Here is a 12,135-nt window from a genome sequence, read left to right as displayed (position 1 = left end):
TTTATATTCTCTCTACTTCGACCATCATCAGTTATTTTGCTCCCCAAATAGCAAAACTCATTCACTACTTTAAGTGTCTCATTTCCTAAACTAATTCCCTCAGCATCACCCGACTTAATTCGACTACATTCCATTATTCTTGTTTTGCTTTTGTTGATGTTCATCTTATATCCTCCTTTCAAGACACTGTTCATTTCGTTCAACTGCTCTTCCAAGTCCTTTGCAGTCTCGGCGAACCTCAAAGTTTTTACTTCTTCTCCATGAATTTTAATACCTACTCCGAATTTTTCTTTTGTTTCCTTTACTGCTTGCTCAATATACAGATTGAATAACATCGGGGAGAGGCTACAAACCTGTCTCACTCCATTCCCAGCCACTGCTTCCCTTTCATGCCCCTCGACTCTTATAACTGCCCTCTGGTTTCTGTACAAATTGTAAATAGCCTTTCGCTCCCTGTATTTTACCCCTGCCACCTTCAGAATTTGAAAGAGAGTATTCCAGTTAACATTGTCAAAAGCTTTCTCTAAACCTACAAATGCCAGAAACGTAGGTTTGCCTTTTCTTAATCTTTCTTCTAAGATAAGTCGTAAGGTTAGTATTGCCTCACGTGTCCCAACATTTCTACGAAATCCAAACTGATCTTCCCCGAGGTCCGCTTCTACCAGTTTTTCCATTCGTCTGTAAAGAATTCGCGTTAGTATTTTGCAGCTGTGACTTATTGAACTGATAGTTCGGTAAAAGCTATCACCCGAGAAAATGAATACGTAAAGACAATTAGTAGTGACTGATATCTGTTTATGATTGAGTCATTCACTATTTACATCACAAGATTGGTCAAATGCTGATTTGTTAATTGGATCCAGATTCACTTGCGCACCAATTGGCGCTCATTCTGGCTGGTCCTGTGGAAACGTTGTTATCTTCTGTCGTCATGAAATTCATTTCCTGTTGGTATGTATCAGATGGACCACCTTGTGAGATTGAGAAATCTGACTAGGAGCCAAGAACATCTCCAACTAGCGTAGCTATCACGCTCTAAGAGGCATGGGCTGAGAGTTAGCTGTAGTACGGTAAACGAATTGATTGTGAGAAAGAGGAAGTCAACAGGAAGAAGTCTCCAAATTTCCACACGAATTTCGCTCTCTACAAAACAGAAACCAGTAACACAAATAATTTCTCCGAGGCCGATTATATGACGTTCTCCAGCTCTTATGCACCCAAATACCTTGTTTTCAAAATGGTTCAAATGGCTCTGACCACAATGGGACTTAACATCTATGTCATCAGTCCCCTAGAACTTAGAACTACTTAAACCTAACTAACCTAAGGACAGCACACAACACCCAGTCATCACGAGGCAGCCGGCCGCGGTGGTCTCGCGGTTCTAGGCGCGCAGTCCGGAACCGTGCGACTGCTACGGTCGCAGGTTCGAATCCTGCCTCGGGCATGGATGTGTGTGATGTCCTTAGGTTAGTTAGGTTTAAGTAGTTCTAAGTTCTAGGGGACTGATGACCACAGCAGTTGAGTCCCATAGTGCTCAGAGCCCATCACGAGGCAGAGAAAATCCCTGACCCCGCCGGGAATCGAACCCGGGAACCCGGGGGCGGGAAGCGAGAACGCTACCGCATGACCACGAGATGCGGACATACCTTGTTTTGAATTACTTTTGTGGAACTTCTCTACATCGCTCCGATGAGCTTTATTTTTACATGTAACACTTTCAAATCGTTAGCAGAGAAATATCAGCAATTACCTCATATAAAAATAACAGGGAAGGAACATCTCGAATGGCTTAGCCTCGAAACAAGTTCCGGATAAATAAGTTGTACATACGATGACATTGCGAGAAGTTTCAGTGTTTTTATCGCAGCTATAGCACTAAATATCGTAACAAATTCAGAAAAATAATGTAACAGAGAGCGTTGAGAAGGCATGAACTAAATAGGAAAGAGAACAGAAACGAAAAATAATGTAACAGAGAGCGTTGAAAAGGCATGAACTAAATAGGAAAGAGAACAGAAACAAGAAATAATTTTCGTTCCCCGAGCGAGAAATGAACGAACCGTTTGTGAAACTAATCAACAAAGTATTCAGCATTCGTCCACAATGCTGCAGGAAGATCACAGGACGTTCCTGGTACGTAGGCTACATTTGATCACAGCTCTTACTAAAAGCGACTGTTATCGGGAACACTGTACCATTCAGCGTATTACAAGCTGTGGACAAAAACTCACTACGACAGGTGTGAAATTGTTTTAAATAGACGTATAAATTAGGAAAAAACGTAATTAAGAGAAAAAGGAAGTCACTTTCGTTTGAAAGAACTCACGTTGTATTCAAGAAACGTGAATCACTGATTTCCGAATTCTCAATTTCTGTTTAATATCCAATACAGCTGGAGAATATCGGAAACCAGGCACCATAAAAGAGACCTTTTTCAATCTCATTTTGTTTGTCGTTTTTCCTTCCATTTGTTTGGGGCGCACGTCCCATGACACCTGCTCAAGTTCATCGTTTATCTGTTCACTCAGTTTCTTTTTATTACAGAGGGCAGTTAACCCTCTGGCCGAGCACGCTGAGCTACCGTACTGGCCCCTGAAACCTTGAAGAGAGTGAAACTTTGCATAGTATCACGTTAAAAAAAATAGTGAGTTTTGAAAATGAATGAAGCAGGGATGCAGATGATGAATTACCTAACGAATGCCTTCTCACTAAAGTATACTCTAGTACAGCATCAACAGTAATAGGGAACAGAGGAATTAAGAATTGCTGTTAAGAAGGAATGTATGTTTACACAAACTTGAATTCAAAATTAACTAAATAAGAGTAGTGCTACTACACTTTGTTTCACAGTCATACGATGGTGAAAATTATAGCACTGTCGATTTGGTGCTTCAGTAGGCTTAAACTGTATATTCACGGAAAAATAAGAACTGAAACAACAAAGTTTAAGTTCAAATGGTTCAAATGGCTCTGAGCACTATGGGACTTAACTTCTGAGGTCATAGAACTTAGAACTACTTAAACCTAACTAACCTAAAGACAGCACACACATCCATGCCCGAGGCACGATTCGAACCCGCGACCGCAGCGGTAGCGCGGTTCCAGACTGTAACGCCTAGAACCGCTCGGTCACCGCGACCGGCTTATGTAAACATAAAGCATTTTTACGTACAGCACGAGACATTAATTATAGATACAAACCAACAGGATTAATAGGCTAAACACAAACTAGCCGTCTATGCAATATGATCTTGATATTATTGTTGGCCACTTCGCTCAGTATAATACTATGTTAGCGACGAGCAAGTGCACACAACCCCTCGGCCACTCCGGCCGGCCAAAGTTTAAGTAAAGCACCGTTATAATGTATCTGAATCTAGATGAATCGTCTGAGAACGAAACGTGAAATGCATTACGGAAAGGTTATTCAGATGTAAAATAATGTGCCGTGCAAATATGGAAAATAACCAATTTATATATTCCGGATAATAGGTGTCTTCAGCTATAACCATCTTTCTGTTTTCATGGGCACATTGACAGTTCGGTTTCCATGGATTCCAACTGAAGATGCAGTTCAGTTCACAACTTTTAAATATTTCTGAAGAAACATCAAATTATTCCTATACAGAAAAGCACCTCATTTTGTAGATTTGTAATCTGGATTTCCATGTTATGTGCTAATCGCACTTTATGTTCGTACTTATAATGCACATTATCCTCACGATACTATACAGTTTCGTTAACTACAGACATAGCCTGGATTAAAAATAAATGGGGTATAAAAAGCATACAACATTCAGAGCTGTTTCATAGCAAAACCTGGTCAACACTACACAAGCACAAAGCACAGGACACTGTAAATTAAATAATGATGAAATCTGATTATTTAGCACTTAAAGCTCACAAATTAGGACCTTTCAGTGTAGCAAACATGGTTTTATTGTATTTTAATTGGAATGTTCAGCAATATGTCTGTAAAATTACAGATGAAAAATGCAGTTCAACAGGCACAGTTTTTATCCGTTTTTGACAGAGAAAACTGTGTTTTAACACAAAAAGGAATTTCTGGATTGATTTCGTTGATATGCTGTGCTTCGGAATACGAATCAGGTGCTGACACTCAACATATGTGTACTTTATGAAGTATCGTTGCCCCGCGGTTGTCTCGCGGTTCTAGGCGCGCAATCCGGAACCGTGCGACTGCTACGGTCGCAGGTTCGAATCCTGCCTCGGGCATGGATGTGTGTGATGTCCTTAGGTTAGTTAGGTTTAAGTAGTTCTAAGTTCTAGGGGACTGATGACCACAGCAGTTGAGTCCCATAGTGCTCAGGGACATTTGAACCATTTTAGTATCGTTGCCCTGTTTACGTTCAAAGCGCGTTGTGTGCACTTGCCCGTCGCTAACCTAGTATTATATTGAGCGAATTGGCCAACAATAATATGAATATCATACTGCATAGACGGCTGGTTTGTGTTTAGCATATGAATCCTGTTGGTTTGTATCTATAATTAATGTCTTGTGCTGTACGTAAAAATGCTTTATGTTTACATAAACGAACATGGAAACTAAGACGTGAAAATAAAATTTACTGCATCTGCAGAGAATCCGACAAGCCGAAAATATAATTCATCCTAACGAAGTAAAAAGAACATTCCTCATACGTGGATGCATTTATTTGTCAGAATCACGGATGTATCGCAGTAGGTAAAACTAAGCATTAATTAATAATTTAGAAGCATAAGAATATACAAGTTAGTATTACTTACTAGGCTTTTAAGAAGTATTTCTTTACAAAATAAAATGGGAAAGATGCAAGGAGGGTTCTCAAATCAGGTTTGGAAATATGGGGTCTTTCGTTGAATTTTGTTTCAGTTCTGCTGAAAGTCTGTCGAAACTGTATCCTGCAGAATAGTGCATATCTTTCTCTACCGCAGAGAGAGAATTATTATGTAGTTCAAATGGTTCAAATGGCTCTGAGTACTATGGGACTTAACATCTGTGGTCATCAGTCCCCTAGAACTTAGAACTACTTAAACCTAACTAACCTAAGGACATCACACACATCCATGCCCGAGGCAGGATTCGAACCTGCGACCGTAGCAGTCGCGCGGCTCCGGACTGAGCGCCTAGAACCTTATTATGTAGCCGCAATTCATTTTTCTGTTTGGTTTGTGCTATGTGTATAATGTCCTTGTTGTTAATCACAAATTCCATGAGACCATGAATCTTCAGAAGTGCTGAGCTGGAACCACGTCCACGCGGTTTAGCGCCCGTCAACCTCAAACACACACACACACACACTGGAATCCCGAGACGTTTGAAAAACAGTACGTGAGCAACATCCAGTTTATGAAAAAAATGACAAATCTGCTGTTATTGATAACAACGCATTAATTTTCAGTCACCAGAATTGAAAATTTCCTACACTGCTGATTATTTTCGCATCCTGTGGCAATACATGGCTTGTTTGTACTTCGCCGTCAGATTCACAACCAATGTTCCTCTCTAACGTGCCACTATATATTTCTGTAAAGTCCCCACTGCATTTTTGCATCACGATATCATGTAAAAAGCATGTAAGTGGCCTATCCTCCAATATAATTACATCTTCGTTATCCAGTGCGTAAATTGAACGTGCCTTTTCGTGCAGCTTAACAAAGTTCACAGGATTAATTGGACTCCCCCCTACTCACGGTTACCGCTAGCACGCGTTCTTCACTACCAAACACAGCATCAGCTTCATTCGTAGTGTGTGTATAGCTACAATGTTGCGAGGCTGGTGCACTGACCTTGAGACGGCACTAGCTCTCGTACACACACATTTTTAAGCTTTTTCTAGTTTTTTCAACCGTCCTCTCAAAACGTCGTCAGTAGTTGATTGCGCCATAATGCAGTTGTCAATATGCTAGTACTACTTGGGCCGATGAACAAACATACTGCGCTGCAGCAATTGTACCAGTTAACAGAAATGTGTGATATTGAATGAGAAACAACAGAGGAATTTCGTACCACAAGACGAATTTACATCTCCCGCGAAAAGTTGTCTTCTGAGCCTCGGTTTACCCCGCTCACATTTTTCAGTGTAACATTTTTTGAGCAGTAGTTCAAAGACTTTTTAAGAACGATTTATGGAAACTAGTATTTTGTCATATTATTTTTACGTCAGGTAAACAACTCTTAGCTAATACTTGCACTCAGCTACAGTGACGGTGACATTGCGGTATGGTCCAGTCTGAAAGTGCCGAAGTACTCGCGGAGAAATGAAGTTCATAAGCTATTCGTTAACAATTGAGACAAACGGTGAATTTCTGGCGATCCCCTCGTCTTTTATTAGTTCGCAAAAGACATTTTACGCTTACAAGATTTCAGTACTCCAGAAAGACCGTCCGGTCCTTACATAAGGGGCAGTGGCGCTGATAAATCCGATTACTGCTCAGGCTGACTCAATGAAGAATACAGCAGCTTTCACGTCTAGCTCTTAGAAGCCACGTAATTTACCATCGTGTGATCTCTTACTCCTTTCAAAGATGGAATTCAGGGAGCTGTAATTTGATACAGAAGTCTTTCTCGTCAAAGAGTCGATGAAAAGAGAAATACTTCGTTTCCACACGAATTTAATGGATTTTCTTGCGGTATATCTTTCGTTTCTCGGTCTCGGTTCAGTACAGTCACACGAGAAAAAACTGAAGTTGCACAAAATAACGTGATTAGCATTGTGCCAAACTGTCGTTATGCCAAGTCTGTTCCGAATTCCTCGGTAATGTGACGTCACAGTGACACAGCGTAACCTTCCTTTAGCCATAATTCAGGGCGAAATTTGAGAGATATGAGTGGCAACGACAGGTGTTCAGAAAAAAACGAGATTGTTCAGTGTTAGTTACCATAAGGTGCCGAGAAGTGGTTGTGATATACGATGCGTATTAGGAAAGTAAGGTCCGATATGGCGCGAAATGGAAACCACAGTGAAAATCCAATGGAGCTTTGCACAAATGTGTTGGGCAGTGTCTTTAGCGTGCCTGTCGATCGCTTCACCTCGTTCTTTCCAGTTCAGAGTGCAAAGTGATCACGTAGAAATTCCTAAAACAGCAGTGTCTCCCGCCAAGAATGTGGATAGGGTGAGAGATTTCGCCTGAAGCTATGGCGTCCACAAAACATAAATGTCACGCGTTTCTTTCTTTAACGCGATTCTCAGCCGCATTCTGCAGGGGCAATGAAGACGCTCCTGCAGCGTTTTCAATGGGAAGTGTTTGATCACCAACAATACAGCTCTTAATTGTCTCGCTCCGATGTTCATCTCTGCTCGCATGAACCGCTGGCTACGATGACAATATTTTGGCACAAACAACGAAAGGCAGACCAGAGTAGAGTTGGCGGAAAGCACAGGCGGTTGCTTTCTACGACGAGGGTACTGGAAAGTTTGTAAACGCTACTACAAAAGTCTAAATCGGAGCGGCGACTATCTAGAGAGGTAGCTGGAAGGTGTGCCTAACTGTTGCGAATGAAAAATTTTTGATTTTGACTGTGTTTTCCATTTCGCGACACACCGGAGCTTACTTTACGAACAGCCCTCGTGTCTAACACGCAAAGGTAATTTTGGCACAGCACAAGCGGTAAATTGTAGTGGATTTAGGAAACTCGTAACGTCTGAATTATATAAGGATCATTCAGAAAGAAAAGAATAGCAGCTAGTAAAACGAAAACCATTGAAGGGATCGTAATGCCATTGCCTGCGAGGAAAGTGTGGTCCCTATAAGAGCGCTGAGGCCCCAAATTCGCCGCTAGAGGGACATGGACGCACACCCACATGAACGTCAACTGCACTCAGTCCCACCGAGCGAGGTGGCGCAGTGGTTAGCACACTGGACTCGCATTCGGGAGGACGACGGTTCAATCCCGTCTCCGGCCATCCTGATTTAGGTTTTCCGTGATTTCCCTAAATCGTTTCAGGCGAATGCCGAGATGGTTCCTTTGAAAGGGCACGGCCGATTTCCTTCCCAATCCTTCCCTAACCCGAGCTTGCGCTCCGTCTCTAATGACCTCGTTGTCGAGGGGACGTTAAACACTAACCACCACCACCACCACCACCACTCAGTCCTGCTGAAAACTGTGAATGGAGATTCAGAAGAAGAGCAAAGGGCTGTAGTGCGTTTTCTGGCAGCGGAAGAAGCCCTAGGAACAGAAATTTATCGAACCATGACAAACGTAATAGGAGTACTCCATGTCTGTAGTAAGGGACAAGGCGTGGCACAAGCGATTCAGGGAAGGACGGATATCGTTGGCTGGTGACGCACAATCTGAAACGTTACACCGCATTACCGATACCATTGTCCAGCAGGTGGATGTCCTCATTCTTGAAGGCCGGAGAGTTACGGTGGCAGCCATTGCCCCAAAGGTCGTATTGGGCGTATGAATTGCAACGTACATGCGGTGTTCTCCGCACTCTTTTCCACTCTTCAATGAATTTCCGTTCCGCACACTCATTTCACTGCAAGCAGACGCATCACACATGTTTGTACTTCTTTCGAGGCTTCTACTTCTCTGGTTTCACCTCTGAGTGCAATGGACAGTCGACCGACGCATGCGTTTACTCTCTGTCACTTGTGTGTGTGCCCATTTCCCCCCAGCAACGAATTTTGGATCTCAGAGCTATTATAGCGACCACACCTTCTTCCGTAAATAGTGGCATTATGATCCCTTCAGAGGGTTTCATTTGACATCCTCCAGTACATTTCTTTTTAATGCAACTTATACATTGAAGAGCCAAAGAAACTGGTACCCTTCATCTGGACTGGTGTGGACCGAGCGAGGTGGCGTAGTGGTTAGCACACTGGACTCGCATTCGGGAGGACGACGGTGGAATCCCGCGTCTGGCCATCCTGATTTAGGTTTTCCGTGATTTCCCTAAATCGCTGCCGGCCGCGGTGGCCGTGCGGTTCTAGGCGCTACAGTCCGGAACCACGGGACTGCTACGGTCGCAGGTTCGAATCCTGCCTCGGGCATGGATGTGTGTGATGTCCTTAGGTTAGATAGGTTTAAGTAGTTCTAACTTCTAGGGGACTGATGACCTACGATGTTAAGTCCCATAGTGCTCAGAGCCATTTCAACCTAAATCGCTCCAGGCACATCCCGGGATGGTTCCTTTGAAAAGTCAGGGCCGACAGCCTTCCCCATCCTTCCCTAATCATCTGATGAGACGGATGAGCTCGCTGTTTGGTCTCTTCCTCCAAACACTCCCCCCCCCCCCCCCCCCCATCTCCAAGACTGGTGTGACCTGTGCCCTGTGCTTTCTTCCAACAACAGACCACGCTTTTGTTCGAGTGATCTGCTGTAGATAATTGTTAAAAGAGGTTCTAAGTCAGGCGCAAATGCGGTATGTAATCTGATAGGGACACAATCGGCGCCTGGAGATTTTTTTGATTTTAACGATTTCAGTTGTTTCTCAAAACAACTGTCACTAATACCAGTATCACTGACTTTTGCAGTGGTGCGGGAAGTAAATTGGGACAATACTGCTCGAGCTTCTATTCTAAAGGAACATTTGAAAACTGAGTTACAGATTTAAGGTTTCGATTTACTACTCACGGTTTCAGTTCCTTTTTCATCCATGAGTGCATGGACATCAAATTTCGTATCGCAAACAACGTTTAAATACTACCAGAATTTCTCTAGGTTTTGTGAGAAATCTATCGATAATCTTCTGCTATGGTATTCGCTTCACGTATTGCCCTCTCGACAGCCAAAGGCGTTTCGAGCATCATCCCCTCCATCTTTGGCCCTGTGTTTCACACCTATTACACAGGTTTTCTCTATACAGGTTTGTTTACAGTGACTGTACCTCCCATCATGAAATGTTCTACTAGAAACATATCTTTCCAGCGAATGATTAACTACTCTTATGAACTTGAGCGACAGTTATATGCTCCTCTAAAGAGCTAAATCCTTAGAGTTCGTTACTGAGATAAAACACTACTGCCCCTTTATATCTGGCTTGCTGAACACATAAATCCTTCTACTTGTTTTTGTTGCCTTTTTTTTACTTTGGTAGTGGCCGTGCGGTTCTAGGCGCTACAGTCTGGAACCGAGCGACTGCTATGGTCGCAGGTTCGAATCCTGCCTCGGGCATGGATGCGAGTGATGTCCTTAGGTTAGTTAGGTTTAATTAGTTCTAACTTCTAGGCGACTGATGACCTCGGAAGTTAAGTCGCATAGTACTCAGAGCCATTTGAACCATTTTACTTTGGTAGTCATTGTTGCTACTACCGCTGCATGGTTGCTCTTACCAATTTCAGTAAGAACATCCTCAAAGATGTCAGGTCTATTTGTTACAATTACAGCCAATACATTTCCATCATCAGTTGGCTTTCGAACTATCTGTTGTAGGTAATTTTCAGAGAAGGCATACAGTAATGTTTCGCACAGTGTGTGGGAGGATGGAACAGGTTTGAAATTCTGTATGTTTCAGGCTTGTTCCAGAAAGGATAATAGGGGAATATTCACAAAATTATAAATTACATAACACTTATGATGACAATGACGCCGTTTAAATATCTGGGCGTAACGCTGCAAAGCGAAATGAAGTAGAACGAGCATGTGAGGTTTGTAGTAGGAAAGGCAAATGGTCGAATTCGGTTTATTGGGTGAATCCTAGGAAAGTGTGGTTCATCTGTAAAGGAGACCGCATGGACGCTAGTGCGACCTATTTCTTAGTACGTCTCGAGTATCGGATTAAAGGAAAAGGTCGAAGGAATTCAGAGGTGGGCTGCTTGTTTTGTTACTAGTAGGTTCGAACAACATCCGAATGCTATAGAGATGCTTTGGGGACTGAAATGGGAATCCCTGGAGGGAAGGCGACGTTCTTTTCCAGAAGCACTATTGAGAAAATGTAGCGAACTGGCATTTCAGGCTGACTGCCAAACCATTCTACCCCCGCCAACATACACTGGGCGCAAGGATCACGAAGATAAGATTCGAGAAATTAGGGCTCATACCGATTCATATCGACAGTCGTTTTTCCCTCGCTCTGTTTTCGAGTGGAACAGGAAAGGAAATGACTAGTAGTGGTATGGGGTAACCTCCGCCACGCACCGTAAGATGGATTGCGGAATTACGATATAGATGTACAAGTATGCATATCGATATTAGTAAATTATTAAAATGTGTGTAGTGGTGTTGCCATTGCGATACTGTTATAAGACATAGTAAATTAACTACTTACAATTTATTTGAGATTTTTCTTGAGAGACAAAACCACTTTCTGCATTTTTATTAAATAATGATACTTCTTGATAACCGTGGCTGCTATGTGATACAGGATGTTTATTGGACACAACAGCAACCAGCTTTTATATGGTGTGTTCCGGTTTCATATTATTCGTCCATCTTCAAATTACTTAAGTGTTTTTATTAAGACACATAGACGTTGGTTTAAAGATGAGTTGCCCTGGGATAAGAAAAATACATAGTTTCAGAAATGTGACAATGCTTATGACCCTACAAGTTGTCGTTATAAAGGAACCCGCACTGTTACACTTTTGAAACTAGGAATTATCGTTTACCCCGCACTAACTTATCTTAAAGTCCACGTCCACGTGTTTTGATGAAATCATGCAGACCGTTCGAAGATGAATATATATTTCAAAACCTGCAGTGGTGCTGTTTTAATACAGTAAAGCAAACAGAACTGTGGCTGGTTGCTGCTGTTGACTACCGAGAATCAGTTTTAACGCTTGTTGTGTTTTACAGTAAATTTGCTAAGCATTGTGTAAATAATGGAGTTCTCCCTTGTCAATATCTAAGTTTTAACTAAACTTTGTAGTTTTGTTAGATGGGTAGGAAAAATTTTCTAGATACGTTGACTAAGAAACTCATTTATATGTAAATATCGAGATGAGTCACACTATGTTGCTACGCTGGCAGATAACTGGAAGTTCTGTTTAAGGAATTATTAGTAAGCAACTCCTCTTAGTCAAAGTGTGTGACAGTTTACGGAAAGAGATTCAAAGGTGACTCTAAGTATCATAATGGCGTTGTCTAAAGAATGTGCGTTTCGAAGAAATATGTAACCATATTTGCGACAGGATCCAATGCTTCCTACCAGACAGAACGTAGCACGTTATCCTACATGAGGAGGC

This window comes from Schistocerca piceifrons, chromosome X (genome assembly GCF_021461385.2).
Source record: "Schistocerca piceifrons isolate TAMUIC-IGC-003096 chromosome X, iqSchPice1.1, whole genome shotgun sequence".
Lineage (NCBI taxonomy): Eukaryota > Metazoa > Arthropoda > Insecta > Orthoptera > Acrididae > Schistocerca > Schistocerca piceifrons.
Note: the sequence above shows the minus strand (reverse complement) of the source record.